This window comes from Apostichopus japonicus, chromosome 16 (assembly GCF_037975245.1).
Source record: "Apostichopus japonicus isolate 1M-3 chromosome 16, ASM3797524v1, whole genome shotgun sequence".
In the NCBI taxonomy this organism is placed as follows: Eukaryota; Metazoa; Echinodermata; class Holothuroidea; order Aspidochirotida; family Stichopodidae; genus Apostichopus; species Apostichopus japonicus.
Window position 1 is genome coordinate 503140 of NC_092576.1, and position 11873 is coordinate 515012.

General features: G+C 35.2%; 1 long non-coding RNA gene across 1 annotated transcript; it reads right to left on the reverse strand.

Annotated features, from left to right (window-relative positions):
- Window positions 1-226: 226 nt before the first annotated feature.
- Window positions 227-1496, reverse strand: LOC139983368 (uncharacterized). The gene is made up of 3 exons (XR_011798635.1): window positions 1119-1496; window positions 544-666; window positions 227-255 (listed from the first exon to the last, which is right to left on the reverse strand). It is a non-coding gene; the product is annotated as an uncharacterized lncRNA (long non-coding RNA).
- Between the last annotated feature and the right edge of the window lie 10377 nt (window positions 1497-11873).

Consider the following 11873-nt stretch of genomic DNA (forward strand, 5'->3'; position numbering starts at 1 on the left):
CAATTAAATAATATTAATAGTTATAATTAAATATTGCTAAAAGCGACATGAATTATTTAAAAAGACACAGCATTTAAATTGCTCCTCTATACTCCTTACATACAATAGGGATGGCATAATATATCGGAGGTAATCGATAGTATCGGAGTTAGTCGATGAAAGTATCATAACAAAATCTGAAATTAATCTGTTTGAAACATGATGAGATGGTAAAAAAGACTCACGTTACTGAAATAGTTCTTCTCCTCAGGAACACTGTAAATAGAAAATTATACCTGCATTGATCATCGATTATAGTAAATAAACCCTTATAATAGCTCAACTTCGGTAAAATGGCCGTTACGATGAAAATGCAGATTTTATGCAGCTTTATTAACACGTTCGAACATAAAGCTCTTTGATAAAATATAAATACTATTTATCAGTAGATGTAACAGTAGTTACGTCCTTCTTCTATATCTCTACGAGCTTAAAATATTCGATTTAGCTTTTGTAAATATAATTGTTATCTATGTCTTTTACCCAATGTTGTAATGAACTTACCCCTTTTAAGTACACACGCGAGAGTTGACGCGAAAATGAAACAAATGGTGCTAATGATTGCAATCTGTAATGTTCTTTCTACAATTGAGACTTCTACAGATGATAATTGTGTTTTATCGTTTGCTGAAAAGGAAACGAAACTGACTGGAATTAGTATTATACACATACAAAACTCAGTACTTGGCACTAATTTAATAAGTGTAACTGTTTGGAAATCTTCTCCCTATTATTGCTTAGGATATTTGGTGACAAGACATGTGATGGTAAAGTATACATTTGTATATATATATGGGTACAGTGAGCCTAGTTGGTTTCTGGCCTATGGTGAGACCAAAACGTCAAAGCGTATACACTGTCTTGCAATTAACATTGTCTCACAAATTTATAATAACTTTACTGTTTAATTGTTTTTGCTTCATTATTAAGATCGCGTTATTTAAATTATATCATAGCAAAGAAAGAAAAAGAGTCGGAAATTTGTCTTGTTATTTTTGTTTTGGTTATATGAAGTGAATTCCTCTCATTAGTTTTGTCAAATGTTAACCAACATAATGGATAAGATGTTTAAGCTTTACCAAAAGTATGAAGGTGGATCCCAATGTTTTCTTGAATTAAAATATCCTCTACGATTTGAACACATGTTATGGTTCCATTAACGGATGCTGGATGCAATTGAAGTGTCGACAGACAGTGTATTCGATAACTGCATTGTAGCAGAGTCATTCTTCATGTCGAACTTTACACTCGGTAGGTAGTAGTTTTCTATGTTTTCAACAGTCCAATGAATATTATTCAATGGTCTTGATTTCAGGACGTAGCAGGAGATGTTCGATATCTTGCCTTCTTTGACAAAGTAATGTTCACCATCGGTGACTTTCATATCATCAACCAGCATCTCAAATTACCTAAGAGGCACTGATCACAAAACGGATAAAATACGTGAACTTTAAAATCAGATTAAGTTTTGCTTTATAGAAAAAATATCCTACAAAAACTGCAATCCTTACCCAGTAAAGAGATTTACCAAAGATATGACATAACATATGCCGCATCGTAGAATTGTATGTAAGTACATAGTCACTAGAATTTCAAATGAATGAGGTATCAAAGTCTTAGCGGCATAACGTTTAGTGGTAAATATTTCAACAGAGAATGTAAGCAGTGTTTTAGAACACAATGTTTAAACTATTGTAGTCTGTTCCAATGTTTAAATTGTAATTATATTGATCATTCAACCTGCGAAATTTGTCATGATATCACATACGGAAGAAACATCAATCTGTCATCCTCTATTTTTCATGATTGCATCCTGAAATAATATCCTTAAAAGTGGTGGAGTGACAGTTATCTCAAAATCTGGACTACCCCTTTGAATTGATTGAACAAAACAAAATTAAATCATTGGAATCACTCGAACTTAAATTGTGGTCATCCTTATCATCTATCTCCCTTGTCATTGTTTATAGACCGCCAACATCTGGATGTTCATTTCCTAAGTTTTTAGATGAATTCAACATCTTGTGGACTCGTATATGCTTACCTCTTCCAAGCTTGTCATCACTGGTGACTTCAGCATTCATGTTGACAACCTTGCTGACAATGATTCCAAGCGCTTTTTTGGAACTATTATCATCGAATGATCTTTACTAATATATTCTGAATCCTACACATAGGCATGGTCATACTCTTGATTTGATTATATCTCGTGCTTCTAATAACCACCTTTTTTCAAATATTCCAGTACAGTATTTTCGAATTATTTATAAAATATTGATTGTCACATATCGCTATTTTGTTAGAACTTTGCTATTCTACTTGTCAGAACTTCTGCAACCATATCACGCAAATCGCAGTTAAATGAGATCACACAATAAGTTACTTCTGTGTGAAATCGTTCAAATCGATCATGGTGCAAAAAAAAAATTGCTGCTGCTCTTCTCTGTGGAACAGCCTTCCAGAACATGTAAAACATAGTCCATCTCTTGTTTCTTTTAAACGCTCTCTCAAGACTCATCTCTATTTTGGCTTGCATTTTTGTCTTGTACTATGCTTACTGTTTTTTTTGCTGTCGCACTGTTTGTGTCACTGCGCCATGAGCATTTTTTTTACGGATATCGACGCATTATAAATGTCCATTATTATTATTATTTATTTAATAGTGGTGAGCTCTGTTTTTACTTTGTTTCCCACTTACATTATATATTACTATAAATATGCCAGTTGATATTACATCAAAAGTTGTAATTTTATTTTCATACAACTCCTCCGATTGAAATGAATAAGATAGGAATGCTTTATAACCCCTAAACGACAGCAGCCGCGAAGATTTAAGGCCAATGTTTATCTCATTACTGTCTATTCAAATATACCTGTATGCGTCAGATTTGGTTGTACAAATTAACTAATGCTAAGGTAAAACATCAGGTATATAGTCGCTGCCATGTCAAATCACAGCAAATACAGAAAGTGCATCACAATATTGAATATTAAATGTCGATATTTCTTAGTCTTTTAATTTGGCAAAATACAAGTGTGATATCTCGAAAATTTAACGACATGTTTTAACTTTATGTTTTGGTTACCCTCAATATTTCTTCATCATTAACAACAAAGGCTTACCGTGGTCAAAGAAGAGAACCTCTGTGTGCTCTCGATTAGTGAAAACAGTTGAACATCGAACACATCATAAGTTCCATTAGTTGTTGGAGGATGGAACAAATCTTAGAGTGGATGTTAGAGATTTTATTCTTGGCTACGTCCTCAAATACATCTTCGACGTTCCTCGGCTGAATTCTTTCATTATTGACCAACCACTGTAGAGCAGTGGTAGGTTTAACACCAATAACATAGCAGGACACGTCCAACGTCTCGTTCGTCTCGATACGGAAGTAATGTTCATCGGATAATGTATAATTTCCAACTTGAAAGTAAAACAGTCTTGGAGGGACTAAGTAAGAAATGAACATGCACTAGGTTATTTGATATCTGAAGACGAAACCGAAGATTTCACAATGGAGGACAAACACGTTACGTGCATTGTTAAAATGAAATACATTTTCGTCATACTTAGTGCAAGAATTTCTAAAACCTTCGAATCTTAGTTACAATTAAACGTATATAACATAAAGCAAACATAAATTAAGCACTTTACAAGACCATTTATATATATATATATATATATATATATATATATATATATATATATATATATATATATATATATATATAAATACAAATATATAAATATATATATAAATATATATATAAATATATATATAAAAAATATAAAGATATATAGAGATATATATAAAGATATATATATATATAGATATATATATATATATATATATATATATATATATATATAGAGAGAGAGGTTCCAAACAAATATATATATATATATATATATATATATATATATATATATATATATATATATATATATATATATGTATATATTTGTTTGGAACCTCTGGACATGCAATCAGCGTTCATAGGCTAGTTGTTAGAGGTCCGCATATATAGCGAGAGGCCCGGGTTCAAATCCCGGATGAATCAGAAGTTGTTGACTATTCTGGATTTACCAACTCACTACAATTTCAATTTGCAAAGGCATGATGCCTCTATTTTTCCGTTCTCGCGTGGATTAACTCGGTTTGTGCGATAACGTACAAAACGAATTCGCCATTGCCCCTAAATGATGAAGCTCTTTGCGAATGATAAAGTATCCTGTCAGTCCAAAATATTATAAATTGTGCATTTATAGACATATAATTATTAGAAGTCAACTAGATTGAACCTTAACTTAGTCTACTACGTACGTTGAAGAAATATTATATTTACAAAAAAAGTAATTTTAAAGTATAAAATATCATCATAGTTTAAATTGATATTTAAATAGTACAATAATTATTGTTAAATTAAATAGTAATAAAAACAGATTGATGGTCGATGAAAGAGCCAACCAAGTGAACTGCTGTAGATAATTTAGAAAATTTGCATGTAACATGAACTCACCATTTACTTCTACCTGATACCCCACAACTACGTGGCTTGTATTTTCCATACAAGAATAGTTCCCTTCGTTCGATAAAGAGACGTTTCTGATATGTAATGACTAATCCGATGGTATTAATTCACTATTTATTGGATTGATTGGATATAAATTTGCAAATAAAGTGTGGTTATTGTGATGCCATCTTCGTGAACTATAATGCGCTACATCCTCTCTAGTAGAACAATTCAGAATCAGGTCGTCGTGAAGATTAACAGTTATTGTTTGTCCAAGATTTATATCCGCAATGACGTGATAAATAACATCCAATATGACGAAAATGTTCACCACTGAAATGAAAGGCAATCATCTTGTACTATCTCTTCTATGTACTGTGATTGATGACGTCACTTTTTCACGACAGGCAACGTTTTCTTGTATAAAATCAGTGATATTGGTAATGTCTGTCCGTTCCTTTGTAAAGAACGAAGATAATCTGCCTGTAATCAATTGGCTGATAGGAATATTAAAAGATGTCCGGGATTCTATTATTACCTCCACGAAAGTGTCCGTATTCTGATGGTTTGTTACAATGTTTCTAGACGGAGAGTTATGATTTCTTTCTTTATCGAAATCTTACTTTTATCTTTCTACTTGAAGCTTTTAGTCTCTCAACACGTTAGAATGTTACTTACTCTGGGGGATATATTTGTCGTTTATGTGTGGGATATATACACTGACTGTTCTACAGCTGTGCAAAAACAGTGTAATTGAGAAAATCTGTGAATAAAAACAACTGATGTTCTAGGTGGAAAGTTCAAACAACGATGTGTGAATTAAAGATCAATAACAATGACAAACAGAGAAGAGAAAATGAAAATCATATTGCATACCTGGCAGTTGTATCGACATCTGAGAATGACAACTGATATTCTAGATTGAGAGTGAAAACTACGACGGGTTACTCACAGAGCAATAGTAAGTTAAAATAACATTGCCTACTTGGCAATTGTATTGACATTATGATAAGCACCATTAGCCGCGTGTGTTATTTTAGGTGTACGTTTACTTGTCACGATGACAATGCACTGAAAGATAATATGGGGGCAACATGTTTTGGTATGAGAAATTCAGTGGCTTGACTATAATCGATCTGAAAAAAAGTCAAATGCTGTAGTTTACGTCTTTGCTTGGTGCAACTGTGAACAATTATAGTATTAAAAGTGTCACTTTGAAAATCTAGTAATCAAATGCTTTAAAATACTCAATCGTTAAAATCTTTACTAATTGAACATCAAATAGGGTTCCATATACTCATAGCTGGTACAGTAATTATTGTTCATGTCCTGTCACGAACATGAAGTAGTAATTAATGATGTACGGTTGTGGGACATGAACAGTAGTTGTTGTACCAACCATTTAGTTCATTAATACGCGATTCTAAAAGGAAGTAGTATCTATTCGTTTTATGCTATACTAGGTCAGGTATACATCCAAAATGACATTTCTTCGCTCTCGGCAGGACGAATCGGCGTAATACAAAAGAGGTGTGAACTGGAATCAAGCGGTACCGAACCTCCTGTACTTCATCTCGTAGGAGTTCTCATCTTCATATACTATTTGTACAGTCGCGCAGTTCTTTGCCTTACATGGGAAAAAGTTAACAGCTTTGCAGTTGTACAGTGCCACCTGTACCCAAAGTAGTAATTACTGATGCACGGTTGAGGGCCATGAACAGTATATAGTAGTTGCTGTATCAGCCATGAGTATCGGCTTAATAGGGAGATTTGAGGAAACGCATTTAACACTTTTAGTAATTGGAATTCCTAGTTTCGTATCCAAAAGAAACTGCGTAAGAAAACCCAATGAAGTTTACATTCCAACCTTTCCCCGTTTTCATTGATCTCCACTTCAGGTTTTAACCTTACTGCAAAGATATTCGTCATGGTGTAATTATGTCATTCTTTAGTTAAATGTGTTGATTTGTCACACATTCGTTAGTTTGTCGTGGATATTTGTCTCATGTATGTGCACTATCAGTTTACATTCCGAAAATTTCCCCCTTTGTTTATTTAATGGAGGATCGAGATGGTTTGACAGGATGGATTGAGTAAACGAGTAGGATAGTAGTGGATGGAATGCTGGTGTGGCTCGGAGGAATTGGATAGGTGGGGTGGGTTGAGGTCATAATACTACGAGCATGGGCAAGCTGAGTGAAGAAAAGTGCAGGAAAGAGTGGAAGTAGTGCTAAGGTGGGTGGATGGAGGGGAATGGTAGGGGAATGGTAGGGTGGGATAGGGCTATGTTAAGATTACGTTTTCTCTGTTTTGCGGTGTTCACTTTCTAGAAGAGGAGGGTGCATTGGCGATTCGCCCTCGCAAGTGCTAAAAAAGCCCTCCTAAAGTACAATTACGAGTGCGAAAAATAAAAGGGAAATAAAAGAAAATCACCCTCGTTATATCAGGTGTCTGTGTAAAATTAATTGTGACATGCGTTTGCTTTAGCTAGGGTTTGCAGTTGCTGCGCGAATCGCACAAACAGTTCTCACAATCCCGCATCAAATTTGATCAAATTTGAAACAGTGCGGGAGGGTTGCGCAAAATCACCGGGAACTTTTCGCACAGTCACTGGCAAATTACGGCCTCCACGAAGCAATTTCAGTACCAGCGACAATAACCTAAAATCCCCACAAATCTCCGACCACATGGTAGCCTTACTTCACACTGCGTCAACATGGAAAATGTAGCCTAACCATCGGTTTGCAAAAAAAAAAGAAAAGCGTAGCTTAGTTTACAACTTTCAATTTGCTGGGAATCGGCATTTGTTTGGAAGGTATGTGCAATGCCTTACTCCTTCATTCCCAATTGTGATCATATAATTGTCCTCCTGGGGGAAAATATTTACACATTGTAATTACTTAAAATCTGTTCATTTTGTCAAAAGGGACCCAAGTATTGACAAATAGGTATTGAAATGAGGTTTTATTTTTTATATATATATTTTTTTTTATAATTGAGCTAATTAGATATGTAAATATGCAAATGAGGTTATGATACAATGTACCTTTTTTGCCCATTTGAAATTATTTGAAATCTGCTGGACTTTTGATAGTTTGATGAGTTCAAGACATGTTATTTCATACGTAAAATATAATTTGATGTTTGAATGTGAGGAATATGACTGATTTTCCCCCCTTTCTCCAAAGTACTGTATTATGTAATACAATGGTAGCCACGCGTAACGGTAAGTCATATAGGCTATACCAATTGCGCTACGACAGTACATGTATACACAATACATAGTACGTACAGTGTGCAACTGTGCGGGTTACCATATCAGAATTTCATCGTCAGAATCTTCTTCTCCAACGGCCGGATGGTCAAATTGCCCATAAAAAGAAGGTCTAACGCCTGTTAGAAGTATTTAGCCATGATAATATGTGCTAAATAGTTACCGTTTCAATTACGTGAGTGATTGCATTGACCCTAACTACAAGAAGCGTATCAACTGTGGTTCACCGAAATTCTATACCGTAGAAATGCTCGAGTTGAATTGCTAGGGATTACTCATAAAGTGGAGACGCTATTGCTAAATTGTTTCTATATAGCCCAGCGTTTCAGTGTGGCGCTTCTGGAGAGATAAAAATCTACTCTGTAGGGTGAGGCATTCTGGAGAAATAATTTCGGAAAAAGGTTCGTGTTTTTTAGACCGAAAAACGTATTTTTTGACAAATTTTCTCCAAATGTAGAGCCATCTCTCTACATATGCCTGTGAGGCTCCTGATTTGATTCCTTGTATGTCTTAGCTAGTTGTATAAGATAGGGTAAGTTGACTTGACATTTTTCACTGTTCTCAATATTTTTTTGGAAAAAAAACGTCAAAACGACCGGTTTTTTGAATGTAAACAAATCTTTGAAGACAAAAAAAAAAAAAGACTATGTGACCCCCTCGGAAAAATGTTGTTCATTAATGCAGGCTGTCTTATGTGCAAAATAAAGCTATGGGGAGCTCTCTAGTGTATTCCTATCTCGAGTAATGACTTTCTGAAAACAATGGTCCACATTTGGACCACCTGAAGGGAGGGAGAAATTAAAAATGTTGTATTTTATATTGGAGTAGTTTCTAGTTGTCTTTATTTCTTAAATCAATCTGGTAACATTCTAGAGTAATTTTAAACAAGTTACGATGGTACAATTTGATTTTCAGTTTGATTGGCCTAAGCTTACATTTTCTAATTGAACTTGAATGGAGTTAAATAGGTAAAGAATGAGTACGTTTAACTTTAAGTTCGTACAATTTCTATTTGTTCATAAACGGTATAATACTGAAAATAAGTACAAAATAATGTCGGAATATGGGCAACATGTAATTAAATTTACACTAAATATTGAATATGGATGGTTTGTCTGAGATACTTAATGAGATGGATATTTTGAGTAACTATTCTTAGCCCATTTCAAGCCATTAACAGGTGACATACACGTCGAGGTGGTTAGGCCACTCGCTTAGCATAGTGCTTACTCGGTAGGATGTAATATTTACGTATTGTGGAAAGTTGTAAAAAAAAAAAATCTTTTTTTGTTCTTTCCGAGAAACTTTAGAGGTAATTTGGTACATACAAAAGGATACCTAAAAGAGTCTTCTATTACAAGGACAGCAAAAGGAAACAGGAAAATCACAACAATAGCCTAATTGTTTCTATCACAAACTTTATTGCCGATTTCGTATAATCGGATTATTGCCTCTTTTTCAAATAATCGGAATGATTATGAATAAAATAACCGGTAATCGGTATTTTCTGTTAAAGCATAATCGTTTGAACACTAATTAGAAAATTTTTTGTTTGTATTATTTACACTTTCATTACCCAGAGTATAGGTACCAGGGCGTATCCAGGATTTTCCAATAGGGGGGGGGGGGGGGCTCAGGCAAGAATGATCGCCGTCCTGGGGGATGGGTCTAAGGGGAGGGGTGGACACTATTTGCTTTCGAAGAAGGGCTGAAATGCAAAATGGTGCCATATGCATGGGCGGCGATCCGTACTTCCGAGTGGGGGGGGGGATATGACCTTGTTGACTATCTAAGCGTAGCGCCACCATGAGTTGGCGCGAAGCGTACACAAATTTTTTGGGATTAACAAACCCTATAGATGGCCGGAAACGGCACTTCCCGAGGTTTCCAAGCGGCATATACCAAACTTTAAAATAGGGATGTCATTTCCGAAATATCTCATAATCAGGATCCAAAATACTTTTTTTTTTAATTTCGGGTGTTATTTTGGGAAAATTGCCCCTGTCAATCTTGTTTCAGGCGCAACGTTAGAATGTTCGAGAGCTCTTTTATATTATTCGATGAAGAAAATGGCCTCATGCAGGCTATTAGATGCCTTTACACATGCAATACACAATTACACATAGTTACATTCCTAGGTACCGATTGCTAGGGCATCCAGGTGAAACGTGTATTAAGCATTACCCTGATAACATGAGATTCTCAGCTGTTCGAGGGAACATGTACGTGTGTAGGCCTACTATAGGGCCTATATGAATACTATGAGGGTGCATATATGTACTATATCAATACCGTGGGCGCAATAATACATTTTGTTGTTATAGGGCCAATGAAGCCTACAGTCAACTATTCTTGCTTTATAAAGACGCTTTATTTGAAAAGATCGCACTGCGTTTATGGTAGGCGAGAAATGAAGCTAAAAAAGAGCCGTACATTATCGATGATGCATAAATGTAGGCATGAAAATATTCTTATCCCTGGCATTTGGTGGCATATGGAAAAGTTTAGGCTATAAAAGAGCATTTGCTCTACAAAGCCACACAGACTAAAATCCGCCGATGTTATGAGTCACCGGTATGAATATGCATATTGACAGGCGGACTGTTCCATTACCGGCAAGGGGATTGTATTTGTTTCTAAATGAATTGATGCTAAAATAATTATAGCAGTGAATGTAAACGAACACTGAGACATGACGTTGTGTTTATACATTTATTTGTCTGCACACCTTTTAATCGAACTTGAGAAAATAACATTACAACATTACAAATCAATTGGTTGTAAAAGCAAAATCAAGAGTTACCCACTTACAGTGGTATCATCCAAACAAACAACCAGTGATAGTCCTAGCGATAGCTTCAGCCTACGTACATACGAGTGTTAACCTAACTGTACGAAACCATATGCATTAATACATAAAGCACGGTAGGCCTGTACGTTCGCTACAAACGTTTACGTGGGCAATTTATATCACTATATTCATCCTATTTCAAAGGAAACTATGAAATAGGATTCTCAACTTGTTAATTTATGTTTATTGCAATGTCGTCATCTTATTTCATTGCATATTACTTAACAAATCTCGAAATTCACCTCAGAAATCACAATACGATTGTCGGACGAAGCATCAGTGAGAATGTTGTTGATACACAAGCTGATTCGTGACGTAGCTCATGAATAAATAATGAGGCGTTATAATGAGGTTTTCGAAGAAAAATTTCTAACGGAAACATTCATTCGATGGAGAAAAGACATACAGTGAACATTAACCAATCAGAAATAGGCTTATATAATATGAAAGAACAGAATTTGAAGTTAGTTGCGCAAGTTTAGCCATGCAGTTTGATCAAACGGTCTGAGAATTCGAGTAGTTTGAAGTTAGCGTCCTTGTAAAATAAACGAATATGCAAGCACATAAATCCGACTGGACTAAAATTTAAACTTTTTTAATCGGAAAACGACATACAGTAAAATTCAGATTAATGATGATTCGTTAAAAGATTTAAACTACTGTAATTTGTTTTAGCCGATATCAGTAAATGATATCGGTACATTGATTTTTTTCAAAAGATCGCGATACGGTCGTTTTGGAAGGTATAAAACACACACTTAAGGCCCGAGGTCGACTATGCACGGATCAAATGATCGCAACCTTTCCATATGGGGGGGGGGGATATGGTGTATTACATCCCCTCCACCCATTTTCATGGGGGATATATCCCCCTTCCCCCCCCCCCCCCCAGGATCGCCGCCCATGGCCATATGTGATCCTTTTTTCGACCTTAATAATAAGCAACATTTCCAGTAAATATGGACACAAAATGCACAATTTAGTATGGCTGGCATGTCACTTAGTGTTTATAGTGATAATACAAACACAATTACCATCTGTTTCTAAAACTATTCGCCAGAACCTTTTTTTGGCAAACAAAAAATAAAGCATACGGGAGGGGGGGGGGGGGGTCGAGCGATCACCGACATCTCACATAAAGGTCGTCATCAATTTTTTTTTTTTTGCTAATCTTTTTTTTTTTTTGGTGACGGC